Source organism: Oncorhynchus nerka, linkage group LG19 (genome assembly GCF_034236695.1).
Source record: "Oncorhynchus nerka isolate Pitt River linkage group LG19, Oner_Uvic_2.0, whole genome shotgun sequence".
Taxonomy (NCBI): Eukaryota; Metazoa; Chordata; class Actinopteri; order Salmoniformes; family Salmonidae; genus Oncorhynchus; species Oncorhynchus nerka.
The window spans coordinates 6,451,354-6,470,360 of NC_088414.1; the positions used below are offsets into that span (position 1 = coordinate 6,451,354).

The 19,007-nt window shown below is 47.7% G+C and overlaps 1 protein-coding gene across 1 annotated transcript in view; it reads right to left on the minus strand.

Annotated features, from left to right (window-relative positions):
• Nucleotides 1-16,764, minus strand: part of LOC115147147 (collagen alpha-1(I) chain-like) — a 71,224-nt gene extending 54,460 nt beyond the window's left edge. The window contains exon 1 of the mRNA XM_065004600.1: nt 16,517-16,764. The gene's annotated coding sequence lies outside the window, so the exon portion shown is untranslated. The remainder of the gene's footprint in view (nt 1-16,516) is intronic.
• Between the last annotated feature and the right edge of the window lie 2,243 nt (nt 16,765-19,007).

Consider the following 19,007-nt stretch of genomic DNA (forward strand, 5'->3'; position numbering starts at 1 on the left):
CCTTGTTCGGGCGGCGGTCGCCGTTACTGGTCTTCTAGCCATCGTCGATCCACTTTTCATTTTCCATTTGTTTTGTCTTGTTTTCCTACAAACCACGTTTTCATTTCCCTCATTAATTGTTGTGTATTTAACCCTCTGTTCCCCACATGTCTTTGTTTGGAATTGTTTGTTGTAAGTGCTTGTGCACATATTTACTGGTGCGTGTCGGGTTTTTGTACCCATGTTGGTTATTGCTTTATGCCGTTGGGTTTGCAATTAAACTGCTCCGGCTATTACCTAGTTCTGCTCTCCTGCGTCTGACTTCCCTGCCAACAGTTACGCATCCCTTACAGAATCCCACACCTAAACATATGGAGTCAGCAGGAGCAGATGCCCCTGATATAGGGGTCGAGGAGCGCGTCCAGGAGCAAGCGGCGATGATCCACCATCTCGGCGCCGCCATGGACTGCGTCGTCCAAACCATGGACCACTGGGAGAGACAGTGAGTTCCTGCAGCGCCTCCACCAGCACATCCAGGACCTCCACTACTCGCCTCCTCTTCACCCAGTCCCAGTGGGATTCGTCTCACCCTTCTCCCTGCGCACAGCAGTACAGGGAGACTGGAGGAGGTTCCGTCTCGTGCACCATCTGTGGCCGCAGAGGTCACACTGCCGGTCTGTGCCGGGTTGGTTCCTCTGGGGATCGAGGCAGCAGGCAGGGCACTCTGGTGTCACCCAGGTGAGCCGGCACCATTCTCACCCAAAGCCCTCTGTTGCACACATGTTTTTGTATGTCACTTTTCCTGAATTTTTCCCACATTTCCCAGGATAAGGCACTCGTCGATTCAGGCGCGGCTGGGAATTTTTTAGACAGATCGTTCGCCCATAGTTTAGGGAACCCCATTGTTCTTGTGTCTGTGCCCTTCCCTGTTCACGCCTTTGACAGTTGACCATTAGGGTCAGGGTTGATTAGGGAAGTCACTGCTCCTCTGGGCATGGTGACACAGGGGGATCACAAGGAGAGAATCAATCTCTTTCTTATTGACTCTCCTGCGTTTCCTGTGGTGCTAGGCCTACCCTGGTTAGCCTGTCATGACCCCACTGTTTTGTGGCAACAGAGGGCTCTCACGGGGTAGTCGTGAGAGTGCTCGGGTTGATGTTTAGGGGTGCTACTACGGTGGAAAGTCCAGACCAGGTTTCCACCGTGCACATCCCCCCCTGAATAGCGCGATTTGGCTCTCGCCTTGACTCAATTACCACCCCATCAACGGGGGGGGGGGGATTGTGCAATCAATCTCCTGGTAGACGCCGCACTTCCCAGGAGTCACGTGTATCCCCTGTCACAGGCGGAGACGGCGGCTATGGAAACATGTCTCTGAATCCCTGAATTAGGGTTTCATTCGGTCCTCCACTTCACCCGCCTCCTCGAGTTTAGTTTTTGTGAAGAAGAAGGAGGGAGGTCTGCACCCGTGTATTGACTATCGAGGTCTATACCAGATCACTGTGAGGTACAGTTACCCACTACCTCTCATAGCCACAGTGATTGATTCAATGCACGGGGCGCGCTTCTTTACCAAACTAGATCTCCGGAGCGCTTACAACCTGGTGCGTATCCGGGAGGGAGACGAGTGGAAAACGGCTTTTAGTACTACCTCAGGGCATTATGAGTACCTCGTCATGCAGTATGGGTTGATGAATGCTCCATCAGTCTTCCAAGCCTTTGTAGACAAGATTTTCAGGGACCTGCACGGGAAGGGTGTAGTGGCGTATATTGATGACATTCTGATAGGGTTTGCCAATTACTACTGGAGGTTAATCCGGGGTTTTGGTCAGGTAGCGGCTCGCATTACCTCACTGCTGAAGGGGGGACTGGTACGTTTGCAGTGGTCGGCTAAGGCGGACAGGGCTTTTGGTCACCTGAGGGCTCTGTTTACCTCGGCTCTTGTGCTGGCCCATCCGGATCCCTCTTTAGTGTTCATAGTGGAGGTGGACGCATCCGAGGCTGGGATAGGAGCCCCTGTGCCTACTTCTCGAGGAAGCTCAGCCCGGCGGAGCGAAACTATGACGTGGGGGAACGGGAGCTGTTGGCTGTCGTCAAGGCTTTGAATGCGTGGAGACATTGGCTTGAGGGGGCTAAACACCCTTTTCTCATCTGGACTGACCACCGCAACCTGGAGTACATCCGGGCGGCGAGAAGACTGAAGGTGGGCCATGTTTTTCACCCGTTTTGTTTTCACCCTTTCTTACAGACTAGGTTCCCAGAATGCTAAGGCAGACGCACTGTCCCGGCTGTATTACACAGAGGAGCGGCCCATGGATCCCACCCCCATACTCCTGGCCTCCTGCTTGGTGGCGCCGGTAGTGTGGGTGCTGGACGCAGACATTGAGCAGGCGCTACACGCAGAGCCCACTCCCCTCCAGTGTTCCGCTGGGCGTCTGTACGTTCCACCTGCTGTTCATGACCAGCTGATCTCTGGTCATCCAGGCATCGGTCGGACGGTGCGCTGTCTGAGTGGGAAGTACAGGTGGTCCACTTTGGCTAAGGACGTGAAGGTTTATGTTTCCTTCTGCTCAGTGTGCGCCCAGTGTAAGGCTCCTAGGCACCTGCCCAGAGGTAAGCTACACTCCTTACACATTCGTTCCACAACGGCCGTGGTCGTACCTGTCGTTGTGGATTTCGTTATTGATCTTCCTCCCTGACAGGGTAACACCACGGTCCTGGTCGTTGTGGACCGTTTCTCCAAGTCTTGCCGTCTCCTCCCTCTGCCCAGTCTCTCTACGGCCTACAGATTGCGGAGGCCTTGTTTCCACATGTCTTCCGGCACTAAGGTGTGCCTGAGGACATAGTGTCTGATCGGGGTCCCCAGTTCAGTTCACTTCTTGATCAGCCGTACCTCAGGTTTTCACCCCGAGAGTAACAGGCAGGTGGAGAGAGTTAACCAGGATGTGGGTAGATTTCTGAAGTCTTATTGCCAGGACCGGCCGGGGGAGTGGGCAGCATTCGTGCCCTGGGCAGAGATGGCCCAGAACTCGCTCCACTCCTCCACTAACCTCTCCCCCTTCCAGTGTGCACTGGGGTATCAGCCGGTTCTGGCTCCTTGGCATCAGAGTCAGACCGAGACTCGGCCGCTCATGTTCACTTTCAGCGCACCGTGCTGCACCAGAAAGCCAGCGCAGACTCCCCGGTGTTCGAACACCGGGTCTGGCTCTTGACCCGAAACCTGCCCGTGTGCCCTGCCGGAGCTGGGTCCGCGGTTTGTGGGGCCATTTAAACTCCTGAGGAGACTGCACGAGGTGAGTTACAGGTTACAGCTTCCCCCCGATTACCGCGTTAACACCTCATTCCCATGTGTCTCTCCTCAGGCCGGTGGTGGCTGGCCCGCTCTAGGAGTCTGAGGTGCGGGAGGTTCCTCCTCCCCCTCTGTACATCGAGGGGGCCCTGGCATACTCCGTTCGATCCTTAACTGGATTCGAGGCATCGGGCGAGGGGCCTTCAGTACCTTGTGGACTGGGAGGGGTACGGGCCGGAGGAGAGATGCTGGGTTCCAGTGGAGGACGTGTTGGAACCTTAATTTCTGCGGGAGTTCCACCGTCTCCATCCGGATCGCCCTGCACCTCGCCCTCCGGGTTGTCCCCGAGGCCGGTGTTGGGACGCTGCTGGAGCCGCGCGTCAAGGGGGGGTTCTGTCACGACTTCCACCGAAGTTATGCACCCCTTACACCCGTCATCATTACACACACCTGGTTCCAATCCCCACTCTATCACTGTATAAATACTCTGTCATTCGTCTTTGTCGGTCATTGTAAATGTTGCTTGTTTTCCTGAGAGGAATCTCTCCTACTATTTCCTCAGTACTTTATTATTTTGCACTTTGGGTTTCGACCCGCTGTTATATAAATTATATAGTGCTTTAATAAACTCAGTAGTTCTAAACCTGTGACTGCCTCCTGCCTACTCCTCTCTACACTTGTGACAGAATGACCAAACCAAGAGAACAGGAAGCAGCAGGACATTCCGACCTTTCCGCCTTGAGCACCTTGCACTGCCATGGACTAGGTGCTCCGGACTGTACGCCAGCTGCAGGCTACACGACTAGCTTCCCAGCTCCCTGCGGTCGTTCCAGCCACCCCACCACCATTTACATCACCCGGTGTGATCAGCAACGTCCACATGCCCCTGCCGGAGCGGTTTGACGGCACCCCAGCTCACTGTAGGGGGTTTCTCCTGCAGTGTGACCTCCACCCTTCCTGTCATGCCAGCACGGCCTCCGATAGGGACAAGGTGGCCTTGGTGATCTCGGTGCTGACAGGCCGGGCTCTGGAGTGGGCGCACGCCGTCTGGGAGAGGGATGGTCCAGAAGTGCAATCTAATGAGAGCTTCACCCAACTCTTCTGTGCCATTTTCGACCACCCTACAGAGGGACGAGAGGGAGGTGAGCGTCTCCTCTGACTACGCTAGTGGTCCAGGACAGAGTTTGAGCACGCTCAAGATTTACAGACGGTGGCTGGGTCCACTGGCTGGAATGACCAGGCACTGTTAACGGTTTTCCGCAGCGGGCTACAGGCAGACGTCCAGAGTGTGCTGGCCTGTCGCGATGAGGACCTCACACTGAGCCATAGCTCATCGCCATGGCTATCCACCTGGTTAATCTCCTGCGTGGCAGTCGTTGCCCATCCTGGGGGTTCTGGTCTCTCCCAGGAACCTCTAGCCAGACTGAGCCCATGGAGGTGGGCATGACACACTTTCCCCCAGAGGAACGTCAACGCCGCTCTCAACAGGGTCTCTGCTCCTACTGCGGGGAGTCGAACCACGCCTGGAACACCTGTCCCAGAAGGAGAACCAGACGAGCAAGCGACAGGCTGAGGAGCGTCCTGCACCTTCCCAGGTAGTCGTGGATGAGCCTTGCTCCTTCCTGTCCACCCAGCCCAGTTTGAATGTGTGATAGTAGGTTGCTACTTGTGTAAATATTTTCCGTCTGGATTTTAATGATTTGTATTCACCATCCCGGACTATCCTGGCCCCCCGAGTCCTGCCCTAGTGGACTTAGGTTCGGCAGGACATTTCCTAGACCGGTCAGTGGCCTTATCATTACGCATTCCTCTAATCCCTTTACAACTCCCATCACAGTCCATGCTAAGACAACCGTACCCTAGGAACAGGACTGGTGTGCCAGACCACGATTCCCATTTCCCTCACAGTTGCTCACAACCACCAAGAATGTATCACTTAGACTCTTAGACTCTTCTGCACACCCCGTAGTTTTAGGTTTCCCCTGGTTACAGTTGCATAACCCCAGGATATCGTGGACAGAGAGGAGGTTGTTGGGTTGGTTGCAGGAGCGTCAGGGGAGGTGTCTCTCTGTGTGTATCTGTGCCACCTCCGTGGAAAGTCCAGACCAGGCCACCCACGTCCCTATCCCGGAGGAAAACTGGGACCTACAGGTGACTCGTGCCACGTGCCTGACCCCTCATTGTCCATGGGACTGCACTATCGATCTACTGCCTGGTTCTACTGGGGGGACACATCTACCCTCTCTCGCATGCAGAGACTGAAGCCATGGAGGTCTACGTCCAGGAGGAGCTGGCCAAAGGATTCCTCTGTCCATCCACCTCTCCTGCCTCTTCCAGCCTCTTTTTCGTGAAGAAGAAGATCTCCGCCGCATATCGATTACCGGACACTGAATAAGGCAACTGTTAAATTACTTTTCCCCCTTCCTCTCATACCCACTGTGATCGAACAGACGCACGGTGTTCAGTATTTTACCAAATTGGATTTACGCAGTGCCTACAACCTGGTGCGCATCAGAAAGGAATATGAATGGAAGACTGCCTTCAGCACCAGCACCGGACACTACGAATACAGGGTAATGCCCTATGGCCTGACAAATGCATCCTCTGTGTTTCAATCCTTCATTAACGAGGTGTTTAGTGACATGTTGGGTCGCTGTGTAGTGGTGTACATAGACAACATCTTGGCGTACGCCACTACACGCGAGTAACATGCCTCTCATGTCACGTGTTGGAGAGGCATCACCTGTACACCAAGGTGGAGAAGTGCCTTTTCTTCCAGCAGTTGGTCTCCTTCCGGGGCTGTCGGATATCCACCGTGGGAGTGGAGATGGAAGAGCAGAGGGTAAGTGCAGTACGGTCGTGGCCTGTTCCATCCAACATAAAGGCGGTGCAGCGCTTCCTAGGTTTTGCCAACTATTTAAGACGCTTCATTAAGGGTTTCAGCACAGTGGTGGCCCCTCTCACCTCCCTCCTGAAGGGAGGTCCTAGACAGCTGTGCTGGACTGAGGAGGTCAATGAGGCCTTCTGTGCGCTCAAGGAACGTTTTACGAATGCACCTGTTTTGGCTCATCCTGACCGTCATCATGGAGGTGGACGTCTCCGAGGTTGGAGTAGGGGCTGTTCTCTTTCAAAGCACTGGATTGCCGCCTAAACCTCATCAATGTGGCTTCTACTCACGGAAGCAGTCTACCACAGAGTGGAATTACGATGTGGGGGATTGTGAGTTGCTGTAAGGCACGCCGTTACCACAGTGTGACTCAGTCTTTCACCCCGGTGACAGGGTCTGGCTTTCTACGAAGGACCTGCCCCTCCACCTGCCCTGCCAAAAGCTGAGCCCGCGGTTTGTGGGGGCGTCCAAAGTCCTGAGGAGAGTCAATGAGGTGACTTACAGATTACAGCTGTCAATTACCCTCATTTCATGAATCTCTCCTCAGGCCAGTGGCAGCTGGTTCCTTGGCAAGTGCTGGACCCCACAATGCATCTCCCGCTCCCTTGGACATCGAGGGGGCCCCGTCGTACTCTGTCCATAGGCTGTTGTGACAGCCAGTACCTTATTCAATGTGCAGGAGTACTGGAGTGGTTGATGTAGGTTTATACATAAAAAATAAACTGGTAGTAGGATATAGATGCAAACAGGGCTGACAAGTGACTGGTAGCAGGAATATATAAATACTTATGGTAATATATGAATGATAATATATACATATAAACAGGAGCAATAGTGACCAGTAGCAGGATAAACACATACAGTGCATTCTGAAAGACCCCTTCAATTTTCCACATTTTATTACGTTACAGCATTATTATAAATTTGATTAAATTGTTTTTTCCCTATCCCATAATGACATTTATGCTAATAAATAAAGTAAAATAAACTGAAATATCACATTTACATAAGTATTCAGACCCTTTACTAGGTATTTTGTTGAAGCAACTTTGGCAGTGATTACAGCCTCGAGTCTTCTTGGAAATGACGCTAAAATCTTGACACCCACTTGTATTTGGGGAGTTTCTCCCATTCTTCTCTGCAGATCCTCTCAAGCTCTGTCTGGTTGGATGGGAAGCGTTGCTGCACAGCTACTGTATTTTCGGGTCTCTCCAGAGATGTTCGACTGGGTTCAAGTCCGGGGTCTGACTGGGCCACTCAAGGACATTCAGAGACTTGTCCCGAAGCCACTCCTGCGTTGTGTTGACTGTGTGCTTAGGGGCGTTGTCCTGTTGAAAGGTGAACCGTCGCTCCCGGTCTGTGGTCCTGAGCACTCTGGAGCAGGTTTTCATCAAGGATCTCTCTGTACTTTGCTCCGTTCATTTTTCTCAATCCTTACTCTCAGTCCCTGCCCGCTGAAAAACATCACCACAACATGATGCTACCACCACCATACTTCACCGTAGGGATGGTGCCAGGTTTCCTCCAGACGTGATGCTTGGCATTCAGGCCAAAGAGTTCAATCTTGGTTTCATCAGACCAGAGAATCTTGTTTATCATGGTCTGAGAGTCCTTTAGGTGCCTTTTGGCAAACTCCAAGCGGGGTGTCATGTGCCTTTTACTGAGGAGTGCCGTCCGTCTGGCCACTCTACCATATAGGCCTGATTGGTGGAGTGCTGCAGAGATGGTTGTCCTTCTGGAAGGTTCTCCCATCTCCACAGAGGAACTCTGGAGCTCTGTCAGAGTGACCATCGGTTTCTTGGTCACCTCCCTGACCAATCTCCTTCTCCCCAATCGCTCAGTTTGGCCGGGCGGCCAGCTCTATGAAAAGTATTGGTGGTTCCAAACTTCTCCCATTTTAGAATGATGGAGGCCACTGTGTTCTTGGGGACCTTCAATGCTGCAGAATGTTGGTACCCTTTTGGTACCCTTCGCCAGACCTGTGCCTCGCCACAATCCCGTCTCAGAGCTCTACGGACGATTCTTTCGACCTCATGGTTTGGTTTTTGCTCTGACATGCACTGTCAACTGTGGGACCTTATATAGACAGGTGTGTGTTTTTCCAAATCATGTCCAATTAATTGAATGTACCTCAGGTGGACTCCATTCAAGTTGTAGAAACATCTCAATGATTATCAATGGAAACAGGATGCACCTAAGCTTAATTTCAAGTCTCATAGAAAAGGGTTTGAATACTTATGGAAGTAAGGTGTTTCTGTTTTCAATTTTTAATACATATGCAAAAATGCCTAAACCTGTTTTACTTTGTCATTATGGGGTATTGTGTGTAGCTTGATGAGGAAAAACAATTATTTAAAACACGCAAACTGTCATTATGGGGTATTGTATATAGATTGGGCCATTTTTCATTTAATTCATTTTAGAATAAGGCTGTAACGTAACAAAATTTGGAAAAGTGAAGGAGTCTGAATAATTAACGAATATACTGTATATACTAATGGGAATGGACATCAATAATCAATGATCAATGAGTGGGGTGTGTGCGTATGGGTGTAGGTGTGTGGCGTCAGTAATGAGTGTGTGTATGTAACGGAAAATGGCAAGTGTCTTCACTGACACTTACAACCTCTCCCTGACCCAGTCTGTAATACATACATGTTTAAAGCAGATCACCATAGTCCCTGTGTCCAAAAAATGCCACGGTAACCTATCTAGCACTCACATCTGAAGCCATGAAACACTTTGAAAGACTGGTCATGGCTCACATCAACACCATTAACCAAGATTCCCTGGGCCCACTTCAATTTGCATACCGCCCCAACACATCCACAGATGATGCAATCTCTATTGTACTTATCGTGTACTATGGGAAACGGACATCAACGGGGCTGTTGTGGAGCGGGTTAAGTGATTCAAATTCCTCAGGGTCCACATGAGTAAGTATCTATCATGGTCCACACACACCAACAAATTTGTGAAGAGGGCACGACAACGCTTCTTCCCCTCAAACAGTTATACAGCTGCACCATTGAGTGCATTATTGTAGCGTTTGCTGTCATTAAATGTGAAGACTTATAATATCAAATTAATTCTCTATGTGTAATTATTCTGTGATTAAACAAATAACGGAATAGTAATTAACTAGGAAGTCGGGGCACCACGGGAAAATGTTGTTTATAGTGTTACAATTTAACGAATATAACTCCGAACACAAGGCGCTACAGAGGGTAGTGTTTACGGCCCAGTACATCACCAAGCTCCCTGACATTCAGGATCTCGATACCAGGCGGTGTCAAAGGAAGGCCCTAAAGAATTGCCTAAGACTCTAGCCACCCAAGTCATAGACTCTCTCTGCTACCGCATGGCAAGCAGTACCGATGCACCAAGCCTGGAACCAACACGATTGCTGAACAGCTTCTACCCCTAAGCCATAGGACTGCTAAAGAGTTAGTTAAATAGTTCACCAAATAGCTACCCGGACTATCTGCATTGACCTTTTTTGACTCATCACATACTCTGCTGCTACTGTTTATTATCTATTATGTTGCCTAGTCACTTTATGCCTAGTTATACACTGCCTATAGAAAGTCTACAGCCCCTTGAAACATTTCTGCCTTAAATTTACATTTATAAAAGGATTAAATTACAAAGGGGGGGGCTCACAACTCAATATTATGAAGGTGTCCTTAATGTTTTGTACACTCAGTGTATATCCATTGTTTTTGTCAAAATTGCTCAAACTCATTAAATTTGGTTCAGAATCATTGATGAATCATTGATGGACAGCAATATTCAAATGTTGTCTCTGCTTTTCAAGCAAATTTAAGTCAGGACTGAAACTTCACCACTCAGGAATACTCAACACCTGGTGTGTCTTTGGCATTAATATGTGTGTAATTGTCTCGCTGAAAAATAAAACTCTATCCCAGGCTTCGGTTTTCAGAAGACTGAGGCGTGGTTTCGTCTAACGTTGTACCTGAGCTTTACTCCTTTCAAATGTATTTTGATTCTGACAAACTCCCCAGTCCCTGCCGATGATAAGCATACCCATAACATGCTGCTGACACCACAAAATGTTATACAAAAGACACACCAGAATGGTTTTCCAAGAGGTGTTGAGTGTTAATGATTGGACATTTCTCTGGGGGGCGGAGACATATTAAATTACAATATTTCTGTTTTTTATTTATATTTTGTATTATTTGTCAAATGTTTTATAACTTTCTATGGATGTGTAGATCTGTAGGAAGAACAAAAATCATCAGTGATGTGGACACCGAAGAACTTGAAGCTCTTGACCCTCTCCATTGTGGCCCCATCAATGAGGATGGTGCAAAGCTTGGCACCACAAGGTACATGTACTGTCTCTCATCAAAGCTCATATGACACTGAGCTTCAGAGATCCAAACTCAAGGGCTCTCGGGTGACAGGGCAGGGGGGAACAGAGGGGGGCTATGAGGGGCCCGGCCAGTGAGGAGCCGGTAGGGGCGCTCCACCTCTGGAAACAAAGGTCCTTTCTCCCTCTGCCTGGCCCACAGCCGTCAAGTCAGGCCTCTCGATAAGCCGACAAGGGATCTGCCCCCGGCCGCCTGCCGGCCCTCCAGCTTATCTACCCTACAGTGCCTGATATCCCTCTGACCCACGGCCTGAGAGGCTGTGCTAAACGGGGGTACCATTACACATGAATGCACGCACGCATGCACACACACACTGCCCAGTCAGACAGGAGCCAGGGCCACTGAGCTGCTGTGGCACTACTATTGTCAACTCACTAGGGGGCAGTCAGCAAAATTATGCTTTCCAGTATGGTCCAGCAATGTCTTGGCAATCTCCAACTAAGTGACGTTATCAATACCACCTTATGGCGCATCTATCACCATATCAAGAGCTTCCATAAGCAAATCGCATCATGCATAAATGCTTTGGGAATCACAATATGCAAATCTCTTTATATCTCTAGTGCCAAGACAAGAGGCTTTATTTGCCCTCTTTAACAAAGTGACCTCCGGCGCAACAGGCTCAAACAGGCACTCTATGTGTCATCAACAGTAATGTTTTCAACCAGCGTGCTGAGACACAATAAGGAAATGTGAACTCAGCACAAACGGAGGAATAAGGGGAGAGTTCATGTTCAAGAATATCTACAGTAAGTGCAGAAAGCTGCGTTTGCATGAAGTGACCTCATGAGACAAGTTCTGTTTGTTTTTAATATACATTTTCCTGGTGTGTTTTGAAGCAAATTATACATACCAGTCAAAAGTTTCCTTCCTTTCCTGTTGCGGTCATCATGAGAGCCATTTCTTAAAATTTTACAGATAGACTGACTCTCATGTCTTAAAGTAATGATTGACTGTCATTTCTCTTTGCTTATTTGAGCTGTTCTTGCAATAATACCAAATAGGGCTTTCTTCTGTATACCAACCCTAACTTATCACAACACAACTGATTGGCTCAAAAGGAAAGAAATTCCACAAATTAACTGTCACGGATCCCTCCAGAACTTTCATTATGCACACCTGGCCCCTATTCCCAGTGATTAGTAATTGTATAAGTGTGCCCTTTGGTTTCCATTGGGCTGTCAATTATTGTTAAAATGTCCGTTGGTGCGTGTGAGTACTTGTGCTGTGTGTTTTGGCTTTCGTGCAATTGTGGATTGTGCAGATGATTACAGGTCTCATCCCGTGTGTTAATCATTGTGCGTGTGTGTTATTTCTTCGAGGTACTCCTAGCTCTTTTGTTTTGGGTTTCTACCCTGTGTTTTGTATAGTGTTTGTTTGGTCTTCGTCTCCGTGCCTTTACACGGCACACCGTAATTTGGGTGTAATAAAAAACACTATTACGCATTCCTGCGTCTGTCTCCCGAATCATTCATACCAACATGACATTAACTTTTAACAAAGCACACCTGTTCATTGAAATGCATTGCAGGTGACTACCTCATGAAGCTAGTTGAGAGAATGCAAAGCTGTCATCAAGGCAAAGGGTGGCTACTTTGAAGAATCTCAAATATAAAATATATTTTGATTTGTTTAACACTTTTTTGGTTACTACATGATTCCATATGTGTTATTTCATAGTTTGATGTCTTCACTATTATTCTACAATGTAGAAAATAGTAAAAAATTAAGAAAAACCCTTGAATGAGTAGGTGTGTCCAAACGTTTGACTGGTGCTGTATATGAGGGCCAAATGTGTAGGTGATTGACAGGGCATTATGTACTGTACATCGCATATTTGTATGGTTGTAGGCTCAGGCAGCCAGGCATGGCACTAACAGCCAGGCATGGCACTAACAGCCAGATAGTGTAAAGGTGAACGGAAAGGCTCTGGAGCAACGGACCGCCCTTGCTGTCTCTGCCTGGCCGGTTCCCCTCTCTCCACTGGGATTATCTGCCTCAAACCCTGTTACTAGGGCTGAGTCACTGGCTTGCTGGTGCTCTTTCATGTCGTCCCTAGGAGGGGTGCGTCACTTGAGTGGGTTGAGTCACTGACGTGATCTTCCTGTCCGGGTTGCCCCCACCCCTTATCGGGTGTTGTCGGACAGGGCTACAGTGTGTCTCGACCCCTCCTGTCTCAGTCTCCAGTATTTTTGCTGCAATAGTTTATGTGTCGGGGCGCAGAGTCAGTCTGTTATATCTGGAGTATTTCTCCTGTCTTATCTGGTGTCCTGTGTGAATTTAAGTATGCTCTCTCTAATTATTTATCTCTAATTCTCTCTCTCTTTTTCTCTTCTTTCTTTCTTTCTTGCTCTTGGAAGACCTGAGCCCTAGGAGTATTTATGCTGCGTCTGTCTGTCTGTCTGTCTGTGTGTCTGTCTGTGTGTGTGTGTGCCTCAGGACTACCTGGCCTGATGACTCCTTGCTGTCCCCAGTCCACCTGGTCCTAGGACCATGCCTCAGGACTACCTGGGTGATGACTCCTTACTGTCCCCAGTCCACCTGGTCCTAGGACCATGCCTCAGGACTACCTGGCCTGATGACTCCTTGCTGTCCCCAGTCCACCCGGTCGTGCTGCTGCTCCAACTGTTCTGCCTGGGGCTATGGAACCCTGACCTGTTCACCGGACGTGCTACCTGTTCCAGAGCTGCTGTTTTCATCTCTCTAGAGACAGTAGGAGCGGTAGAGATACTCCAAATGATCGGCTATGAAAACCCAACTGACATATACTCCTGAGGTGCTGAGCTGTTGCACCCTCGACAACCACTGTGATTATTATTATTTGACCCTGCTGGTCAAATCTTGGCCATGTTCTGTTCTAATCTCCACCCGGCACAGCCAGAAGAGGACTGCCCACCCCTCATAGCCTGGTTCCTCTCTAGGTTTCTTCCTAGGTTCTGGCCTTTCTAGGGAGTTTTTCCTAGCCACCGTGCTTCTACATCTGCATTGCTTGCTGTTTGGGGTTTTAGGCTGGGTTTCTGTGCAGCACTTTGTGACATCAGCTGATGTAAGAAGGGCTTTATAAATACATTTCATTGAAATCAATTTGATAGAAATTTGATTGATATGGAGCAAACAGCCAGGCACGGCGCAAAACACCCAGGCACGGCGCAAAACACCCAGGCACGGCGCAAAACACCCAGGCACGGCGCTAACACCCAGGCACGGCGCTAACACCCAGGCACGGCGCAAAACACCCAGGCACGGCGTAAAACACCCAGGCACGGCGCAAAACACCCAGGCACGGCGCAAAACACCCAGGCACGGCGCTAACACCCAGGCACGGCGCTAACACCCAGACACGGCGCTAACACCCAGGCACGGCGCTAACACCCAGGCACGGCGCTAAGCCATAACAAATAACACTTTACCCATCACTTTGAGAGGATGTTGACAACATAGGTTGAGATAAAACGATAATTACGGTGTTATCTAGGATCAAAGAATAAATGAAATCAGCCGTCTGGCGAGATGCATGTCACAGATGTCACGTCTGAGCAATGATAGGAGAGACCATGTGAGATTATGACAGAGCCAAGTGACAACAAATCACTCATCCAGTATCGAAGGCAGCCGATACAGGTCTGCTTTTTCTTTTACATGCTCATTGGAATTATTATTATTATATGCCTTCACTTGTAGCCTGTGAGAAAGACCCGATCATGTGATGCAGAGCCATGTGAGTGAGAGGTGATTCAGAGAGAGCAGCACTCAGGGAGAAGGGCACAACGGCCACTGGCTGCAGAAGGCATGGATTTTTATAGGGGGCATTACGGCCACACAAAGGGGATGCCGCTGTAAAATTCTAGACATTATCAAGTGTTTGTCAAATTGTGAATGAGAGACTGATGAAGTGTGTACAGCCTGCGCAAAAAAACAAAGCAGAGTTCATGCTTTCAAGCAACTTTTTTCAAATCATCATGAGAGTTGCATTATGCAGCCTTACAATGTATTAAAAAACAAAACATATAGCACAACATTTGTATCACAACTAAAGTTGCACAAAGACTCTCTAAATTAAGCATATAGGAGGACCTGTTTCTTTGTTCATCGCAGAATAGTCGCATATGTGAGCACTCCCTCAAATCCTTTGGAGAAAATATCCTTTCTATTTTACTCAGCTATGTTCAATTGTATTTAAAATATGTAAAAGAATGCCATGGATTTCTAAGCAAATCTTGTCTGCTAAATGAACTAGTGTAGCCCACAGCCATATGGCACAGCCAGATCAGGACCTAACATAAGGACAACTCGGAGTATGCTATTCTGTTCTTCTGAAATAGACTACATTTTCTTCATATAATGTTTCTTTAGACCTGTCTAAAATAATCAATGGATTTATTGTGATGGTGTAGGCCATGTTACATGGATTTATTAGACTTTTAAAAAAATGTAGTTGTTCCAAAGTTCTGCATCATGTGTGAAAGCCAGGAGATGCTAAATGTGTTTATGTTAATTAACATTCAATTACTGTGAGATTGGCAGTTATTTGACTTGACAATCACTGGCTTACAAAATGTCATGACCCCCACAACCTTAGATACAACTCCCTACAATACTCACTATTAGTTAAATAAAGGTTCAACAATTAAAAATAAACTATTAGGAAGGTGACCTAACTCCCTACAATACTCACTATTAGTTAAATAAAGGTTCAACAATTAAAAATAAACTATTAGGAAGGTGTTCCTAATGTTTGGAATACTCAGTGTATAGCTTTAACCCTGCATCCAGTTTATGACCCATACCTTAGCCCTGCTCTACTTGCTTTACTGCCCAACTTTCAGCTCAGGAAAGCAATGTAAACATGTCTCAAAGTGTGTGTGTGTGTGTGTGTGTTTGTATGCATGTGAGGGTGAACATTGATATTTTCATTGGTAAAACAGCTGCACAACCTTCCCTAAAGCCAAACATGCATGTTCCAGTGCATAGTGCAATGAAACGGAACCTGCCAAGGATGAACTAATCTCCCCAGTCCTCAGTGTTGTAATGGTGAACTTTAACTCAACCAAAGGGGTACTTTAGGTTAATACAGCTCACTGATGATGGTTTTCTGAGCTAAACAACAAAAAACCCTGTGAACATCTTAGATCTGAAACTTCAAAACCACAAGCAGCATTCAAGAGAAAATGAGTAAGTGTGTTAATCACACACACACACATTAAACACACACTTAAACACAACCTATTATCAAGCCAAACCGTTGCACAGTAATTAACATGAAACTGAACTCAATTAAAACATGATCAAGCCCTCTTTAACAGTGATGCTATTGTGTTCAATGCTGTGTGTGTATGTTTCCCTCACATCCCAATGTTACTGAACACGCCCTATCTAGGAAATAAACATCTATGGCCCTGTAGCCTAATGTTTATAGTACGTAAATGACCTCTCACATCCCAATGTTACTGAACATGCCCTATCTAGGAAATAAACATCTATGGCCCTGTAGCCTAATGTTTATAGTACGTAAATGACCTCTCACATCCCAATGTTACTGAACACGCCCTATCTAGGAAATAAACATCTATGGCCCTGTAGCCTAATGTTTATAGTACGTAAATGACCTCTCACATCCCAATGTTACTGAACACGACCTATCTAGGAAATAAACATCTATGGCCCTGTAGCCTAATGTTTATAGTACGTAAATGACCTCTCACATCCCAATGTTACTGAACATGCCCTATCTAGGAAATAAACATCTATGGCCCTGTAGCCTAATGTTTATAGTACGTAAATGACCTCTCACATCCCAATGTTACTGAACATATCCTATCTAGGACATACACATCTACGGCCCTGTAGTCTTGCCATACTGAGGACCTACAAAAGGGCACTACATGAATGCATACTAAACATCAATGCAGCATAATCACTCCACATAAACCCAATAGAAACATCTGTTTGTAGATGAGGCCCTACCTTCTCCCTCTTTGTCTTTGGTATCCTTTCCCCCCCCACACAGGGTCCAAGTAGTTCAAGTAGCAGGCACCCAAGAACCAAGTGCCATCCAACATGGTAGTGCATGACTGCAGGAAACATGGGTCTCTCTGCTCCTAGTGGTTTCACACAGTCACACACACTCATTGAGGAGGAGGAGAGGCTGGTCCAACCCAAATCATACACACACACAGTCCCACACACTTTCCGGATACACACCAACACACTGACACACATCTTACACAGGACAATGTTTATCTTTAATCCTACATCCAGTTTATGACCCACCCACACACTCATATTAGAGCACATACCTTAGACCTGCCTACTTGCTTTACAGATTAGGATCCTGCCCAACTTCCCCCTCAGGCAACCTATGTAAACAGCTGTCTCCAAGGGTGTGTGTGTGTGTGTGTATATGTGTGTGTGTGTCTGTGTGTGTATGTGTGTATGTGTGTGTGTGTGTGTATGTGTGTGTGTGTGTGCTTGTGTGTGTATGTGTGTGTGTGTGTGTGTGTGTGTGTGTGTGTGTGTGTGTGTGTGTGTGTGTGTGTGTGTGTGTGTGTGTGTGAGCATGTGTATGTTTACGCTTGCGTGTCTCTGTGTGCGGGTGTTGATGTTTGCTCGATGAGGGACACAAACACCCAAACTCAACCAACGATTTACACGCCACATATATTGGTGTTCTAAATTGAAGACTCTGTCTACAACATAACTCACTCAAGGCCTAACCAAGTTAGATTGAGGGTAAAAGTAAACATGTGATTATGGACATCCATTGGCACAACAATAGAAAAGCTGATTTATGGACAACCAAATGTCTCCACTTTAGTGAATCCCTTGACAGACTGCAAGCCGCAGCAGGGGTAGCCTAGTGGTTAGAGCGCCGGACTAGTAACCGGAAGGTTGCAAGTTCAAACCCCCGAGCTGACAAGGTACAAATCTGTCATTCTGTCCCTGAACAGGCAGTTAACCCACTGTTCCTAGGCCGTCATTGAAAATAAGAATTTGTTCTTAACTGACTTGCCTAGTTAAATAAAGGTACAAAAAAAAAAAAAAATAATCCCCACTGTTTCCAGAAGTGCACAGTTCTGGTCGACCCCAGTGGCATGGATGGTAGTTTGAGAACGAGGGAAGCCACAGAACCCACATGGATTACATGCTCTGGAGGCAGGAAAACTCTCCTGACACAGAGCTCCATAAAAACCACAGTTGAAAGCACAAGAGGGAAATATTTACTGGAGAATCTTAGAGGTTCAATTGATTTATATGAGTCGGAGGAAGAGGAGACCTACAGCACATTGAATCATAGGCCGTAACATAGCGAGGACGTTCCCTAACACAGAAATAATTACTTAATGCCTATGGGAACAAAGAAGAACCACACTAATGCAACAATAAGGCATTTTATAGCATGAGTTCGATTTAGAGGGGGAGTTTGAGTTGGGGTGACAGACCCTCCTGGGGATTCTCTGAGACTGTGCAGGGGGTGGTCTCCTCCCATCCAACCAAGTTAATAGCTTCCAGAGAACTCTACTGTCTTCAATAGGATAGTGTTCCACATAAAATACTGGTCTGGTGCAGCGCTATGGCTGAGTGGTAACAGTCCCCGCTCTCAACACATGTGCCACCCTGCCGGAAGACCACTTGACCCTTCTAACCCTTCATCTGTATCCCTGTTCAATTTCTACTCAGTCTGAATAAAGCATTAATAAAAAAGAACACTGGTCTAAGAGGACCTGTTGGAATATGGCTATCCTACAAACCCCCTCAATCTACCTTCGGGACTCCATGACACAGGTATGGATGGTTGAGACCCAATCTACCTTCGGGACTCCATGACACAGGTATGGATGGGTGAGACCCAATCTACCTTCGGGACTCCATGACACAGGTATGGATGGGTGAGACCCAATCTACCTTCGGGACTCCATGACACAGGTATGGATGGGTGAGAGAGGTGGAAAGAGAGGGACAAGGGAAATAAAGGTTAAGGCATTGACGTGGCACTAGTTGACATATCTGCATCGCTTTGCATTTAAATTGTGTGATTTATCCTCGGTGCCTTTCTCTCGTCATCTAAATTACAGTGTCCGAGAGCATAATTATAAGTTAAAGTGCTGGGTGGCTCAGCCCACTGACGACAGGCTAACACTGCTGAGGGACAGAGAGATAGAAACAAGGCAAGGCTTGTCTCATCCTCCTTCCTTTTCTCTCTGCATTCTCCACCTCCTCCCCTTGCACTACCACCTTGTCTCTTCTCCTCCATCTTCACCCCCACCACTTGCCCTACTTCCTCCTCCATGATATGAACGCCTGCTGTAATCACCCCACTACAGATTGGAGCCAGTCTAGAAGCATTCAGACTATTGTTTATCACACGGGTAAATACTTTAATCCCAAACCCTTTGGCTGTAGCATTAAATCAAAAGACGGTACACAGAACCTTCCTGTTGAGGAAATACACAGGGCA